Source organism: Xenopus laevis, chromosome 4S, assembly GCF_017654675.1.
Source record: "Xenopus laevis strain J_2021 chromosome 4S, Xenopus_laevis_v10.1, whole genome shotgun sequence".
Taxonomy (NCBI): Eukaryota; Metazoa; Chordata; class Amphibia; order Anura; family Pipidae; genus Xenopus; species Xenopus laevis.
The window spans coordinates 23,332,999-23,351,756 of NC_054378.1; the positions used below are offsets into that span (position 1 = coordinate 23,332,999).

Below are 18,758 nucleotides of genomic sequence, written 5' to 3' on the forward strand. Positions count from 1 at the left end.
CACTGCATTTGCACTTGTCTGAGAGTTCCTGTGATTATACTGCACCTTGCTAGGCCCCAAGCACTCACCCCCGGGCACCCCCTACTGGTAATGTACTAATTGCCCCCAGGGCAGCACTTTCTATTGGAATTACAGGGGGAGCCTACAGTGATGTCTATATAAGCACAGACATAAGGGGTCTCTGAGCCCACAGCTTCAATGCAAAACAGCCTGTCATGTGCCGTATAAAGAATGGGGTGCTGTGATTTGGGGGGCTTGGAGTGTATTGCAGCTAAGAGTCCTTCTTTATGTTCTGGAGCCAAGGATGTGCCCCACAGGCCCCAATTTGCCCTGACCTTGTATATGTGGGGGCAGATTGGTGACACAGGCAGACGGTCCCTGATGAAGTTCTGAGCAGGAAGATATTGGGGACTGGGGCAAATAATGACCTGATATGGAATAAGCCCCTGTAATTGTTCTGGGAAACGGAGGGGGATCTGGTTTCATGGAAGAACAGATTAGCCAGTAATTCCCTTTATTCCTCTCCCAACACTGAGGCTCATCCTTGTGCCCCCCAGTCTGCCACATATATCCTATATACTGTCATCTTCCCCTCTGTACTGCTCCCCTTTCTTGTATGAGTGTAAGTCAAGCTCAAGTTCTCTCTGCCCCTTGCACAGCACCCCCTATAGTTAATTCCTGCCGTCTGTTATCAACTCAATTCTCACCTGGGGGCGCCACATTCCTCCTTCTACAGATTCTATTAATCAAACCAGCAAATAGGGGTTACCCCCAGCCCTGTGGTGCCAGCATGCCCCTCCCCCACTATAGGAATCTCTGCCCATGCCCCCCCCAGCCTCCAATCCAATGGGACAAGGGCCCCTGCCATTGCTTAGTGACACCTGCTTTGTCTTTTCAGCGCATTATTTTCTCTCACACAAGCCTTTCCCATATAATGATGTACTGACCATCTCATTGGTTTTATCATACCTCCCAACTGTGCTGTTTTGCGCAGGACTGTCCCGATTTTGACGGCTCAACCCACAGTTCCGGATTGTTACAGAAATGTCTTGAGGTTCTCTTTGACCTCCTGCACTGAACAGCCAGAAAAAGATACAAAGTTTCTAACTTAATTGTCTTTGGCAAAGAGCCCAAAATAGATGCTTATATACTTTTGTAACAATTTAAGATAAGCAAAGAAGCAATTGTAACAATGTAAGATAAGCAGGTCCTTGAGGAAACTGATTTGCAGCTTAAAGGACAATTCGCCTTCATTAGCAAGACTGTAATAACACAAGAAAAACCATAGAAATGTGTTCAGACTTTCATAACCTGCCAAATCTTGTACATGAACATGGTAATTAGGGGTGTGGCCACAAAAACAGACGTGGACAAAAAAATTCTGCCACACTACGCGTGGCAAATCTTTTGTCCCTCTTTCGATTTCCACAATGTTGGGAGGTATGGACTTTTGTTTCCTCTATCTCTGCCAAACTTGCTTTTCTTTCCCTCTCCTCTCTTCAGGTGGCAGTGCTATAACTGCAAATCCATCTTTAAATAACGGGGAACTCATCTGGCTGTGTCTTTTTCCTATGTCTATACCTCTGCCAGAAAGCAAGAGCTGCTGTTAACTACCACAGGGTGGTAGAGACAGTCACAGGAAATACATTCTCCAATGCAAAGGAAATAGAGACAGTTCCATGAGTAGCAGGAAATACACTCCCTCGTGCAAAGGAAGTAGAGACAGTCACAGGAGTACCAGGAAATACACTCCCCTATGCAAAGGAAGTGAATACAGTTCCATTAGTAGCAGGAAATACACTCCCCCATACAAAGAAAGTGAAGACAGTCACACTAGTACAAGGATATACACTCCCCTGTGCAAAGAAAGCAGAGACAGTCACATGGGTACCAGGAAATACACTCCCCTATGCAAAGGAAGTAGAGACAATCACACGAGTACCAGGAAATACACTCCCTCGTGCATAGGAAGATGAAACAGTTACACGAGTGCCAGGAAATACACTCCCCCCATGCTAAGGAAGTAGAGACAGTCACACGAGTAACAGGAAATACACTCAACCATGCTCAGGAAGGAGAGAAAGTTACACAAGTACAAGGAAACACACACCCCCGTGCAGAGGAAATAGAGATAGTTCCATGAGTACCAACAAAATACACTCCCCCGTGCAAAGGTAGAGACAGTCACATGAGTACCAGAAAATACTTTCCCCCATGGAAAGGAAGTAGAGGCAGTAACACGAGTACCAGGAAATACATTCCCCCATGCAAAGGAAGTAGAGACAGTCACACGAGTACCAGGAAATACACTCCCCGAGCAAAGGAAGTAGAGACAGTCACACGAGTACCAGGAAATACACTCCCCCATGCAAATGAAGTAGCGACAGTCACACGAGTACCAGGAAACACACTCCCCCATGCAAAGGAAGTAGAGACAGTCACAGATTACCAGGAAATATACTCCCCTGTGCAAAGGAAGTAGAGACAGTCAAACGAGTACCAGGAAATATACTCCCCCGTGCAAAGGAAGTAGAGACAGTCAAACGAGTACCAGGAAATATACTCCCCCATGCAAAGGAAGCAGAGAGAGTCACATGAGTACCAGGAAATACACTCCACCGTGCAAAGGAAGTAAAGACAGTCATATGAGTACCAGGAAATATACTCCCCCGTGCAATGAAAGTAGAGACAGTCACACGAGTACCAGGAAATATACTCCCCCGTGCAAAGGAAGCAGAAAGATTCACAATGAAAGTAGAGACAGTACCATGAGTAGCAAGGAATATACTCTCCCATGCAAAGGAAGAGACAGTCACATGAGTACCAGCAAAATACACTCCCCCGTGCAAAGGTAGAGACAGTCACAGAGTACCAGGAAATGTACTCCCCTGTGCAAAGGAAGTAGAGAAAGTCAAACGAGTACCAGGGAATATACTCCCCCATGCAAAGGAAGCAGAAAGAGTCACACGAGTACCAGGAAATACACTCCCCCATGCAAAGGAAGTAGAGACAGTTATATGAGTACCAGGAAATACATTCCCCCATGCAAAGGAAGTAGAGACAGTCACACGAGTACCAGGAAATATACTCCCCCGTGCAAAGGAAGCAGAAAGATTCACATGAAATAGAGACAGTTCAATGAGTAGCAAGGAATACACTCCCCCATGCAAAGGAAGAGACAGTCACATGAGTACCAGCAAAATACACTCCCCCGTGCAAAGAAAGCGGAGAGATTCACATGAAATAGAGATAGTTCCATGAGTAGCAAGGAATACATTCCCCCATGCAAAGGAAGAGACAGTCACATGAGTACCTGGAAATACATTTCCCCATGGAAAGGAAGTAGAGGCAGTAACACGAGTAGCAGGAAATACACTTTTCCATGCAAAGGAAGTAGAGACAGTCACACGAGTACCAGGAATCACACTCCCCATGAAAAGGGAGTAGAGACAGTCACATGAGTACCAGGAAATATACTCCCCCATGCAAAGGAAGTAGAGAAAGTCACACAAGTACCAGGAAATACACTCCCCCATGCAAAGGAAGTAGAGACAGTCATATGAGTACCAGGAAATACACTCCCCTGTGGAAAGGAAGTAGAGACAGTCACATGAGTACCAGGAAATACACTCCCCATGCAAAGGAAGTAGAGACAGTCACATGAGTACCAGGAAATATACTCCCCCGTGCAAAGGAAGCAGAGAGATTCACATGAAGTAGAGACAGTTCCATGAGTAGCAAGAAATACACTCCCCCATGCAAAGGAAGTAGACACAGTCACATGAGTACCAGAAAATACACTCCCTCATGCAAAGGTAGAGACAGTCACATGAGTACCAGGAAAAACATTCCCCCATGGAAAGGAAGTAGAGGCAGTAACACGAGTACCAGGAAATACATTCCCCCATGCAAAGGAAGTAGAGACAGTCACACGAGTACCAGGAAATACACTCCCCGAGCAAAGGAAGTAGAGACAGTCACACGAGTACCAGGAAATACACTCCCCCATGCAAATGAAGTAGCGACAGTCACACGAGTACCAGGAAACACACTCCCCCATGCAATAGAGACAGTCACACGAGTGCCAGGAAATATACTCCTCTGTGCAAAGGAAGTAGAGACAGTCACACGAGTACCAGGAAATACACTCAACCATGCAAAGGAAGTAGAGACAGTCACATGAGTACCATGAAATATACTTCCCTGTGCAAAGGAAGTAGAGACAGTTCCATGAGTAGCAGGAAATACACCCCCCCTGTAGAGACACTCACACTAGTACAGGAAATACACTCCCCTGAGCAAAGACAGTTGAGACACGAGTACCAGGAAATACACTCCCCCATGCAAAGGAAGTAGAGACAGTCACACGAGTACCAGGAAATATACTCCCCTTTGCAATGGAAGTAGAGACAGTTCCATGAGTAACAGGAAATACATTCCCCTGTGCAGGCTCGGATTGGCGATCTGTGGGTTCTGGCAAATGCCAGAGGGGCTGTTATAAGGTGCCAGAGAAAATCAGTATTTAGTGAGCTGGTGGGGGTTGTTTGGGCCTCTGTGTGGGCTGATTGTGCCTCTATGTACCTGAAATCCCAGGGCCTATTTTGATTCTCAGTCCAGAACTAACCCCGTGCAAAGTAGAGACAGTCACATTAGTGAAATACACTCCCCTGTGCAAAGGAAGTAGAGACAGTCACATGAGTACCAGGAAATATACTCCCCTTTGCAATGGAAGTAGAGACAGTTCCATGAGTAACAGGAAATACATTCCCACGTGCAGGCCCGGATTGGCAATCTGTGGGTTCTGGCAAATGCCAGAGGGGCTGTTATAAAGTGCCAGAGAAAGTCAGTATTTAGTAAGCTGGTGGGGGTTGTTTGGGCCTCTGTGTGGGCTGATTGTGCCTCTATGTACCTGAAATCCCAGGGCCTATTTTGATTCTCAGTCCAGAACTTCCCCCGTGCAAAGTAGAGACAGGCACACGAGTACCAGGAAATGCACTCCCCCGTGCAAAGGAAGTAGAGAAATTTCCATGAATAGCAAGAAATACACTCCCCCGTGCACAGGAATTAGACACAGTCACAGTCAGGAAGTAGAGACAGTCACATGAGTACCAGGAAATATACTCCCCTTTGCAATGGAAGTAGAGACAGTTCCATGAGTAACAGTAAATACATTCCCACGTGCAGGCCCGGATTGGCAATCTGTGGGTTCTGGCAAATGCCAGACAAAGTCAGTATTTAGTAAGCTGGTGGGGGTTGTTTGGGCCTGTGTGTGGGCTGATTGTGCCTCTATGTACCTGAAATCCCAGGGCCTATTTTGATTCTCAGTCCAGAACTTCCCCCGTGCAAAGTAGAGACAGTCACACGAGTACCAGGAAATGCACTCCCCCGTGCAAAGGAAGTAGAGACATTTCCATGAATAGCAAGAAATACACTCCCCCGTGCACAGGAATTAGACACAGTCACATGAATACCAGAAAATACACTCCCCCGTGCAAAGATAGAGACAGTCACATGAGTACCAGGAAATACACTCCCCCATGCAAAGGAAGTAGAGACAGTCACACGAATACCAGGAAATACACTCCTCCGTGCAAAGGAAGTAGAGGCAGTTCCACAAGTATCAGGAAATTCACTCCCCTGTGCAAAGGAGGTAGAGACAGTCACATGACTAGCAAGAAATATATTCCCTGTGCAAAGCAAGTTGAGACAGTCACACGAGTACCAGGAAATACACTCCCCATGCAAAAGGAAGTAGAGACAGTCACATGAGTACCAGGAAATTCACTCCCCATGCAAAAGGAAGTAGAGACAGTCACATGAGTACCAGGAAATACACTCTCCCGTTGAATGGAAGTGGAGACAGTAACACGAGTACCAGAAAACACACTCCCCCATGCAAAGGAAGCAGAGACAGTCACAAAAGTAGCAGGAAATAAACTCCCCCATGCAAAGGAAGTAGCGACAGTCACACGAGTAGGAGAATTTACACTCTCCCTATTCAAAGGAAGTAGAGACAGTCACACAAGTAGCAAGAAATACACTCCCCCTATGCAAAGGAAGTAGAGACTGTGACGCAAGTTCCAGGAAATACACTCCCCCATGCAAAGGAAGTAGAGACAGTCACACGAGTAGCAAGAAATACACTCCCCCTATGCAAAGGAAGTAGAGACAGTCACACGAGTACCAGGAAATACACTCCCCTGTGTCAGTCAGGACAAGGTGCTGGCGCAACAGACACAAGCAACAGGGAAGTTTCCTTGCAGCAAACCTGGCGTGAGATGGTTGGTGTCACTTGATGTGATCATTATGCTAATTATTTGCAAATATGCTAATTATATTGACAGTGAGTATAATTAATGGCATTTCATTCATTATTAGGGGGAAGTAGGAATACGCCTAAAGGGAATATTCAGTATGATGTAGCCAATGACCGGGCAGGAACTGGAGAAGGGGCTCCCCTGCCAGTGCAAGAAGGCTGGGACCAATCTGGGAGGGGAGTAAATCCACTGGGAAAGCCCAACCTGTCACCCTCAAGCTATATTTTGAGACCCATCGTATTAAGACTGAGATTTTCAGTACAACAACATCCCTTATATCTATACATAATACATCTGCATGTTGTCTCTTCCAAGTGAAACAGAAAGTGCTACCTTATTGCTATGGTCAGTGACCCTAACAAGCATAAAGCAGCATTGTATTTAATTGCTTAATATTCTGCTCAGCGCCTTTCTATTTCTCATTCAGTTATCTGGTTGCTAAAGTCAGTATACCTGCCAACCAAACTGCAGTGTAAATGGCTCAGTAGGCGAGTTTTGGGCAGCTTCACATCAAAGATTTCCATTTAACCCATGAAGGGGCCCCACATGCACAGGAGGACATTTTTAATGACAGTGTGGGGGGACCCCTGTTCCTAGTTAAAATGCCAGGGCAGCTTGCTATGTGATTGAGCAACATGGTTGTATCCAATCCAATTATCCAACCTTGTTGGGTGCAGTTATTTTGGGAACAAATGAAACTATATTGGGAGGCCCTTATAACTATTGGCTTTCCACTCTCAGGGGGCTCATTATTCCCCAGAGATATACATTCTATGGGGAAACAGGAAGGGAATGGTAAGAGAAAAGCCCACCTGGAAGCCTGGATTCTAGGTGCAATACAAGGGTCCCACATTGGGCTTTAAGTGGGGGGGGCACGCTGCGTGTGTGAGTGGCACCTTGCCCTTAAGCTGTGGAACAATGGCAGCAGATCTGCCCACGTGCCCCCTCCATGCACTCACACACATTGTTTTGCCATTTGTTCCTGCAGCTGCCCAGGGGCGGGGGGGCTTGTGTTCCAGTCTCTAACAGCTGCAGGCCAAACTGCCTTCACCCCCGTTCTGCAGGGATTAGTCGGGTACACTGAGCTTTGTGTCTGCCAGGCCTGGGGAACGTGCTGTTCACATACAATGTGATTAACCCAAAACTGCTAGAAGGGACACACAAGTTGGAGCTGCCATGTTGTTTGCCTTAGAGCAGCACTGGTGTCCACTAGTACACGTAGTTTGCTCAAGGGCACATTACCGCCTTGCACTTCCACCCCCGTAAAAGGCATCTTGTGCTGTAGCATGGTGCAACAGACAGTGGGGCAAGATGGTGCCATCAGTGCAACTAGAGACCCACACACTTCAACTGTAATGGGGAAGAGTTGAGCAGTATTTTGGGGCCAGATGGAGACTGTAGAACAAGATGGAGACTGGAGGGCAAGATGGAGACAGTAGGAAAAGTTGGAAACAATAGGGCAAGATGGCAATTGGAGGGCAAGATGGAGAATGGAGGGCAAGATGGAGACAGTAGGACAAGATGGAGACTGGAGGACAAGATGGAGACTGGAGGGCAAGATGGAGACAGTACGACAAAATGGAGACAGTAGGACGAGAAAGAGACTGGAGGGCAAGATGGAGACAGTAGGGCAAGATGGAGACAGTGGGACAAGTTGGAAACCATAGGGCAGGACGGAGACAGTAGGAGAAGATGGAGACAGTAGGCTAAGATGAAACAATAGGAGAAGATGGAGGTAGTAGGGCAAGAGGGAGACAGTAGGGCAAAACAGAGACATTAGGGCAAGCCTGAAACAGTAGGGCAAGAGAGAGACAGTAAGACAAGATGGAGACAGTAGGGCACGATGGAGACAGTAGGACAAGATGGTGATAATAGACAAGATGGAGACTGGAGGGCAAGATGAAGACAGTAGGGCAATATGGAGACAGTAGGACAAGATGGAGACGAAAGGAGGAGAAGATGGAGACTGGAGGGCAAGATTGAGACAGTAGGAAAAGTTGGAAACAATAGTACAAGATGGAGAAAGTAGGGCAAGATGGAGACAGTAGGGCAAGAGGGAGACAGTGGGACAAGTTGGAAACCATAGGACAGGATGGAGACAGTAGGGCAGTATGGAGACAGTAGGAGAAGATGGAGACAGTAGGGTAAGATGAGACAATAGGAGAAGATGGAGGTAGTAGGGCAAGAGGGAAACAGTAGGGCAAAACAGAGACATTAGGGCAAGATGGAAACAGTAGGGCAAGAGAGAGACAGTAAGGCAAGAAGGAGACAATAGGATAAGAGGGAGACAGTAAGACAAGATGGAGACAGTAGGGCATGATGGAGACAGTAGGACAAGATGGTGATAGTAGGACAAGATGGAGACTGGAGGGCAAGATCAAGACAGTAGGGTAAGATGGAGACAGTGGGACAACTTGGAAACCGTACGGCAGGATGGAGAGAGTAGGGCAAGATAGAGACAGTAGGGCAAGATGGATACAGTTGGGTAAGATACGACAATGACAAGTTGCAAACCGTGGGGCCGGATGATAGGTTCCCAGACTTTTATGCCAGTGAACAGATCTGGAAGATACCCCAAAGGGCCAATCTGTTGTGGATCCAAACTGGTAAAAGAACAGCAAGAGGTTTTCCTTGCTTTTCTTCATATGTCCATTGTTGGGAATGATGGAAAAATACAGTTGCAATGTGGTTACTATTTGTGGGGGTTTTGCTCTGCAGCCACAAAATAATGGTGGGGTTTTATGGCAAAAGTACGTGGAATGGCACACATGACCCTGGGAAGAGATATCAGCGTGGATTGGATCTTTGGGAAATGTAGTTCAGCTGACAGGGCCCCAAACAAATCCCTGGCATTACCTTCCTAATCCCCCATCTCACTATAAACCCTGGGGAATCCCTTCAGAATAAGAGTTTAATTGGTTTTTGTGAACAATAAAGAACGTTAAGCCCCTCCTGAGACCTTCTCATTATTGGAAGTAATTGGAAAGGGTTATTATTCATTGGGGGCCACATATGTCCCTGGTGGGATTAGGTTAATCAAACAGATATAATCAGTGAGCTGAGATGGACAGAGCTAATGTTTCTCAGGAACTGGACCGGGTACTAGTGCAGCTGAGAAGGGCACAACAATTGTCACAGAGTATGGGAAATTACATTAGTGCCAAGAGATGGGCAATGCCAACAAGTCAACAAGAGCTTGCAATCTATTTGCCACAACATAATCAGGAGATGTGGAGATATTGCCCCCCTTTCCTACACACAGCCTGCCTTGGGGGGGGGTGCTAATGACATGGAAAAGTATTAGTTCAACTACAGCCAGACAACACCCTTGCCAACCCCACCCCTCACATACATGTGTTGTACAGGGTGAATAAGTGCCCAAGTCATCACTCCAGCTCCCAAATGCTGGACCCAAACACTCACACCTTGGCTTAAATGAGAGAAGATTCTCACAGGATTAGCACTCAGGGAAGTAAGACTGAGAGCAACCTCACTGGAATAGCACTCAGGGAAGTAGGACTTAAAGGGATCTCACGGGAGTAGCACTCACGGAAGTAGGACTGAATGGGATCTCATAGGAGTAGCACTCAGGGAAGAAGGACTGAAAGGGCTAACACGGGAGTAGCACTCAGAGAAGTAGGACTGAATGGGATCTCATGGGAGTAGCACTCAGGGAAAAAGGACTGAAAGGGATATCACGGGAGTAGCACTCAGGGAAGTAGGACTGAGAGGGAGCTCATAAAAGTAGCACTCAGGGAAGTAGGACTGAGAGGGAGCTCATAAAAGTAGCACTCAGGGAAGTAGGACTGAAAGGGATCTCATGGGAGCAGCATCAAGGGAGTAGGACTGTGAGGGATTGCACTGAAGATGCACTCAGGGAAGTATGACTGAAAGGGATCTCACTGGAGTAGCATTCAGGTAAGTAGGACGCAGGGAAATAGGACTGAGAAGCATGTCACGGGAGTGAAAGGAAGAAGTTAAGAAGAGGTAAGTGCTGGGTCCACAGTCAGGGGCCATGATATTTCCTAATGAAAGATGTCTGAATTTTTGTAATTCTCATTGTTATTATATTGAGACATTTCTGCACTGGCAGTTCCCACTACATATAACAAAACAACTTTACAAAAGTCACATGTATTTGGGAAAATATACTGTTTTACAAAAAGAAGGGTGAGCCGCGGGGGGAATCTGTTGTCATTGATGGGTTTGCTTTCCCTTTGAGGTAAAGTGCATCTGGAGTCAGAGTGCCAGCCGTTTGTGCTCATCATACACAGAGACCTGTGCCCTTCACCCCCCACTTCACCCCTCAGTACCAAGACTTTGACCTCTGATTCTCTATACTTTCTGCTCCTGAGCTGCTCTTTTTCCCATGGTAAGAGAGGAACCCCCCTGGGTAATGGGGTACAGTCTCCCCACAGCTTATCAAAGTGTATTGTGCCACTTGGATTCACTTAACCAGGGGCGGTTCCTAGAGGGGCTAAGGGCTACAAATACAGTCAGTCAATATCCACAAAGTCATGTTATCTGTGCAGGTAAGTGTTCAATTTGTACCAACCCTGTGACTGAGCAGCGTCCCATTCAGTAAGGTCTGGAGGCAGGAAACATTGCAGCAGTTCCCACAGCACGTGGCCAGGTCTCTTGGGGGTTCATATACTTGGTTCTGCAACATAACAAAATATACACATCTAATTATCTACTTGCCCTTTTTCCTTTATAGGGGCATTTCTCTCTCTGCTCCAGGGTCGTTGCATTGTAAATCCAGCACAAGGGCAATGCATGCAGGTGCCTCTTGATACAACCTAACTTGTTGACTTCACTGTGCAAAATTCAAATCAATGGCCATTTGGGACCCTGTGCTCAGAAACATCATTGACAGTAAAGTAGGGGCTGCACAAGGTCCCAGCATTACCCCTGTAACCCCCAACAAGGCAATGTTTAGAAAGGGCCCTACAATGTTCATTTGATGGGGACTTTGCACAGCACTTTCTGATTGGGCAGGAGTTGTGCATCAACCAATTGTTAGAAAGGACAGCACAGGGGAGATGGGGTGGCTAGCTGCCCTGGGTTCCCTGAGAATTCCTGGTACCCTAAGACCCAGTCTGACCCATGAAAATACCCAATACATTGCTGGTAGTTGTGCATAGAAACTGGCGCTTTCCCTTACAGTTTGGCACTTTGCCGCACACATTAGGGACGTAACGTTGATCCAATGGTATTTGGTAACGAGATCCACTAGGGTGGTGCAGTGAGAGGAGTGGCAGGGGGGGATAGGGAAATGAGCCATGGCATGTGCTGGGTGGGTAAGAACCCCCAGTCTATATACAGTACTGGTTTACTGCTGCCCCAGCTATAAATAGTACTGTTTTCCTGCACCCCCAATCTATATACAGCAGTGTTCTACTTCTCCCCTGATGTATATACAGTACTGTTCTATTCCACCCCCAGTCTATATAAAGTACTGTTTAACTGCTTCCTTTGTGTATATATACAGTACTGTTTTACTGTACCCCAGTCTATATACAGTACTGTTCTATTGCACCTCCAGTCTATATACAGCACTGTTCTACTGCTCCTGTTGTGTATATACAGTACTGTATTACTGTATCGCAGTCTACATACAACACTGTTCTACTGCTCCCTCTGTTTATATATAGTACTTTATTACTGTACCCCAGTCTATATACAGTACTGTTCTACTGCTCCCTCTGTGTATATACAGTACTTTATTACTGTACCTCAATCTATATACAGTACTGTTCTACTTCTCCCTCTGTGTATATACAGTACTTTATTACTGTATCCCAGTCTTTATACAGTACCCCAATCTATATACAGTACTGTTCTACTGCTCCCCCTGTGTATATACAGTACTGTTTAACTCTACCCCAGTCTATATACAGTACTGTTTTACTGCTCCCTCTGTGTATATACAGTACTGTTTAACTCTACCCCAGTCTATATACAGTACTGTTCTACTGCTCCCTCTGTGTATATACAGTACTTTATTACTGTATCCCAGTCTTTATACAGTACTGTTCTACTGTACCCCAATCTATATACAGTACTGTTCTACTGTTCCCCCTGTGTATATACAGTATTGTTTAACTCTATCCCAGTCTATATACAGTACTGCTTTACTGCTCCCTCTGTGTATATACAGTACTGTTTAACTCTACCCCAGTCTATATACAGTACTGTTCTACTGCTCCCTCTGTGTATATACAGTACTTTATTACTGTATCCCAGTCTTTATACAGTACTGTTCTACTGTACCCCAATCTATATACAGTACTGTTCTACTGCTCCCTCTGTGTATATACAGTACTGTTTAACTCTACCCCAGTCTATATACAGTACTGTTCTACTGCTCCCTCTGTGTATATACAGTACTTTATTACTGTATCCCAGTCTTTATACAGTACTGTTCTACTGTACCCCAATCTATATACAGTACTGTTCTACTGCTCCCCCTGTGTATATACAGTACAGTTCCATTCTTATTTATATGTACTGTATATAAAGTACAGTTCTATTACATAACCCCCAGCTATATTCAAAAAAAAGAAAAATAATAAATATATATATATATATATATATATATATATATATATATACCAATTTGCTGTACAAAAAGCCGCACTACCAGGTCTTATCAAAGGTGTACAAAAGAAAATATTTATTTCGACGTTTCGGCTTCTATACTGAAGCCTTTCTCTTGAGAATAATAACGGTGTCCACAAAATGGCTCCTACCTGTGTGCTGTGATTGTGTAATTCCAAGACTGAAGGAAACAAAATTTAAACAATAAATGTAGTGTAAGTAAGTTTTATTTTGCTCAACTAACATGATAAAAAATCATTTGGGTATGAGATTCCTTATCCAGAAACCCATTATCCATAAAGTTCCCACACACATTGATACACACACACAGTGAAGGAACAAGTGCTCCCCCTTGTGAGGTCTGTATCGGATTGGGCCTTGGTAGGTTTGGTGGGTTTTCCCTTGCAGGTGGGATTATTATTATTTATTGCCCTGGGGTATTTAGCCCCCCCCCCATACCATATGAATGTCCCCCAGTGTAATGGTCACTTACCAGTTTGCAGTCTGGTACCGGGAGTTTATTACAGGAACATTCTGTGGAAGATATAGAGATAATATATATAGATAAGATATAACAGATATAAACGTATAGGGGACCCCCCAGTAGGAGTAACTGCAGAACTGGGCTACTGGTTAAAAGCAACCTGCAGACTAAAGGGTTAAGTAACCAGCCAGTCCCCTGATAGCCCCCTCAAACAAGACTGAAGCATCAGGGTGCAACTAATCAGAGTGGGACCAACTGTGACATGGTGCGGCTCACTGGCCAATTCTGAGGTCCCTACAAGCCCCTGGGTATTATATGGGGGGAGAGATTTCCTCTGTGGGTTCATTTCAGACTTGGGGTCGTCCATTTACCACAGGTTCTGTAAGGGCAACAGGTGTCAGGGGTCCAAATCTCCACGGCCGACATCCCAAAGTCACATCTACTGTAATATCAGGGCACTGAGAGCCGTCACACACTGCACAGGGGAAAGAAAAAGAAAGGCATCAGATTTGTGCTGGTGGCTCGAGGTTAACCCAATAACCTGTCGATACACACTCGCCCCACTGATACACACTCGCCCCACTGATACTCACTAACCCCACTGATACTCACTAACCCCACTGATACACACTAACCCCACTGATACACACTAACCCCACTGATACACACTAATCCCACTCATACACACTTGCCCTACTGATACTCACTCGCCCCACTGATACTCACTCCCCCACTGATACTCACTCCCCCACTGATACACACCCGTCCCACTGATACACACTTGTCCCACTGAGACATACACACGCCCCACTGATACACACTCACCACACAGATACACTCTCGCCACACTGATACACTCTCGCACCACTGATACACTCTCGCACCACTGATACTCACTCACCCCACTGCTACACACTCACCCCACTGATACACACTCGCCCCACTGATACACACTCGCCCCACTGATACACACTCGCCCCACTGATACACACTCATCCCACTGATACACACTCGCCCCACTGATACACACTCACCCCACTGATACACACTCGCCCCACTGATACACACTCGCCCCACTGATACACACTCACCCCTCTGATACTCACTCGCCCCACTGATACTCACTCACCCCACTGATACTCATTCGCCCCACAGATATTCACTCACCCCACTGATACTCACCCCACTGATACACACTCACCCCACTGATACTCACTCAACCCACTGATACTCACTCATCCCACTGATACACAATCACCCCACTGATACACACTCGCCCCACTGATACACACTCGCCCCACTGATACACACTCGCCCCACTGATACACACTCACCCCTCTGATACTCACCCCACTGATATTCACTCGCCCCACTGATACACACTAACCCTAATGATACTCACTCGCCCCACTAATACATACTCGCCCCACAGATACACACACCCAACTGATACACACTCACCCCACTGATACTCACTCGCCCCACTGATACTCACTCGCCCCACTGATACACACTCGCCCCACTGATACACACTCGCCCCACTGATACACACTCGCCCCACTGATACACACTCATCCCACTGATACACAATCATCCCACTGATACACAATCATCCCACTGATACTCGCCCCACTGATACACACTAACCCTAATGATACTCACTCACCCCACTAATACATACTCACCCCACTGATACACACCCACCCACTGATACTCATCCCACTGATACACTCGCCCCACTGATACCCACTAGCCCCACTGATACTCACTCACCCCACTGATACACTTTTCCCACTGATACACACTTGTCCCACTGAGACATACACACGCCCCACTGATACACACTTGCACCACTGATAAACACTCTCTCCACTGATACATACTCCACCACTGATACACACTCGCCCACTGATGCTTACTTGTCCACTGATACACACTCACCCAACTAATACTCACTCACCCCACTGATACTTATTCACCACACTGATACTCACCCCATTTATAAACACTCCCCCCACTGATACTAACTCACCCCACTGATACTAACTCACCACACTGATACATACTCACCCACTGATACTCACTCGCCCCACTAATACACACTCGCCCAGGTGGCCCCACTGATACTCACTCACCGCCACTGATACACACTCGCCTCACTGATACTCACTCACCCCACCAATACACACTTGCCCCACTGATACACACTTTCACCACTGATACATACTCCCCCAGTAATACTCACTCTCTCCACTGATATACACCCGCCCACTGATGCTTACTTGCCCACTGATACACACTCGCCCCACTGATACACACTCACCCCACTGATACACACTCACCCCACTGATACTCAATTGCCCCACTGATACACACTTGCCCCATTAATACTCACTCACCCAACTGATACTCACCCCATTGAAACACACTTGCCCCACTGATACTCACATACCCCTTTGATAGACACACAACCCACTGATACACACTAGCCCCACTGATACACACTCGCCCCAGTGCCTTGGCATTTCAGGCACACAGAGGCCCAATCAGCCCATACAGAGGCCCAAACAGCCCCCACCAGCCCACTAAATACTGATTTTCTATGGCACCTTATAACAGCCCCTCTGGCATTTGCCAGAACCCACAGATTGCCAGTCTGGGCCTGCGCCACACTGATACACACTCACCCTACTGATACTCACTCACCACACTGATACACAGAGCAGCAGCAGTATCAGAACTCACCACATTATAGGAAGGGCAGCAGAGTTCTGTACTGTTTCCCTCCACCATAAAGATTTCTCCAGCTTATTCAAAAGAAAAGAAAAAGATAGTAAGAGCCCCCGTACTCTCAAATAAATTAAATAACTTATCTAAATTATATAGTGAACCAATGAGTTAATAATTATAAAGTGCTTGTGCTAATAAAGAGGATTTGCTTGATTAATTAAAACCTTTTGATAGGCTTTAAATAAATAATTGACAAAACAACAAGTTCAGAGAAGCATAGAGTTGCTTTTTCTGTGTATTAAAAATAGCCAGTACCAACTTGTTAGTTTATATACTGGATCTGTAAGCGATAGATAGATTTCTCCAGCTTGGCAGGAAGGAATGGGAATAGAACACACGTTGCACCCTAAAAAAGTACCAGGTCCAGAAAGATTTAATATTCAGTATTTGGGTCTTTTCAACCAAGATGCCAATTTGCATTTCTTAGTGGCCAGTTTAGTAGATTATCTGGGACCTGTCAGCAGCGCAGTTAAGATTCACAATACAATAAAAGCCTTATAATTAAATAAAAGCCTAAGAATATTTCATTGCAACATGCACATTTTTTTTTTTTTGAGAATTTTATAAGATTTCCCTCTACTGCTAAAGGAGTTGGGGCACCAGAGCTACCAGCCTGAGCTGCAACAGAACTGCTACTATATAACATATATATATATATATATATATATATATATATATATATATATATATATATATATATATATATATATATATATATATCATAGCATACAGGACACTGTTTAGCAAGGACCAAGCTATTGAGATCCCCTGATCACCAGGCCAAGATTCTGATGTATATTATGGCCACCAAAACTAAGACTAAACCTTCCTCTTTCCATTTTTGCTGCTATCTTGCTATGTCCCTGTGAAAGGGCTGATTGTGTGCCCTGAGGCAGACATTGTCATGGTGCCACGAGATATTCCTTCCTCCTCTCTATCCTAAGGGCAGTCAGTGCAGGGGCGTAACTATAGAGGAAGCAGACCCAGGAGGTATAGGGGCCCAATGAGGCCCTAATTAATATATAGCTTCAATAAATATTGGCAAAACATGTCAACCTCTACCTTGGGGGCCTGAAAAAAAATTAGCTGTGGGACCCAGTAATATCTAGTTACGCCACTGAGTCAGTACCATGGTGACACAAGATATTCTTCCCTCCTCTCTATACTAGGAGCAGACAGTGCCATGGTGCCATGAGTAATTCCTTCCCTCCATTCTATCCTAGGAGCAGTCAGTGGCACGTTGCCACGATTCTTACCACAGAAGTGCCGGACACAGCAGGAATTGTTCACTGGGGAAGCAAAGAGAATCTGGTCCTCCTGGCAGTGCTGGTTCTGCTGGGACCGCTCACATTTTACTAGATCACATTCTAAAAAGAGAATGGAGGTACAGATTTGAGTCATATTGGACTCATACTGGCAGTGTGGCCCCCAGCTGTACTTACTACAGGAATATCTGGGGCAGCAGGAGTATTCCTGATAATGTGCTGCAAGCTTGGGGGCCTGGAAAAAAATTAGCTGTGGGACCCAGTAATATCTAGTTACGCCACTGAGTCAGTACCATGGTGACACAAGATATTCTTCCCTCCTCTCTATACTAGGAGCAGACAGTGCCATGGTGCCATGAGTAATTCCTTCCCTCCACTCTATCCTAGGAGCAGTCAGTGGCACGTTGCCACGATTCTTACCACAGAAGTGCCGGACACAGCAGGAATTGTTCACTGGGGAAGCAAAGAGAATCTGGTCCTCCTGGCAGTGCTGGTTCTGCTGGGACCACTCACATTTTACTAGATCACATTCTAAAAAGAGAATGGAGGTACAGATTTGAGTCATATTGGACTCATACTGGCAGTGTGGCCCCCCAGCTGTACTTACTACAGGAATATCTGGGGCAGCAGGAGTATTCCTGATAATGTCCTGCGAGCTTTTACCAACTCTCACACTCAGGAACAGGGACATGGCACAGGCTCTGATTGCACACTGAGACAAATAAGCACATTTAGACATACATTTATATACATACATTTATATACATACATTTATACATTAGCTGCCTAATAAGCCCCACCCAACATGGGCACTGACCCTGTGCCATGATCAGGATCCACTGCTCCATAATGTCTTCCACTGAAACCCTCTCAGCCCCTGGCACTCTTTGCCACATATATTACTGAGCGGTCACAGAGTGCTATATGTGTGACAATCTGTGTGTATATACTGTATAGCCTATCTGTGTGTATACAATATATATAACAGGAATGGGCCTTGGCTCCAAAATTTGGATCGCCATACTTTCTTTAGTCTACCTATGATTTCCCTTTATGAATAAGGAATAGATATTGTACTTACCACAGACTCGCTCAGGGCAACAGGAGTGACTCTCAGATACAGACAGAAGCACTTCTCCATATCTGAGGCAGGGAGGTTCCACCGTGAAGCTGCAGTTGGTATCATGGTCTCATTGTCAAAGTCACGGCCGGCACCCAAGTACCCTGGTAGTGCCAAGTACCCTGGTCTCCGCTCGGCTTCACCAGTAGTGTGACCACCTTTGGGCTTCGGGAGGAGCCCTC

The 18,758-nt window shown here is 45.9% G+C and overlaps 1 long non-coding RNA gene across 3 annotated transcripts in view; it reads right to left on the bottom strand.

Annotated features, from left to right (window-relative positions):
• LOC121393198 overlaps positions 1–17,998 on the bottom strand; it is an 80,203-nt gene extending 62,205 nt beyond the window's left edge. The window contains exons 1-7 of one of the 3 annotated variants that reach the window (XR_005960834.1): positions 17,877–17,998; positions 17,448–17,558; positions 16,147–16,208; positions 13,773–13,876; positions 13,411–13,451; positions 13,070–13,098; positions 10,873–10,977 (exon numbers count right to left, since the gene is read on the bottom strand). This is a non-coding gene — a long non-coding RNA (uncharacterized LOC121393198). Of the gene's footprint in view, positions 1–10,872; positions 10,978–13,069; positions 13,099–13,410; positions 13,452–13,772; positions 13,877–16,146; positions 16,209–17,447 lie in introns of all 3 variants that reach the window. The other 2 variants (XR_005960833.1, XR_005960835.1) reach the window with 2 other exon arrangements.
• Between the last annotated feature and the right edge of the window lie 760 nt (positions 17,999–18,758).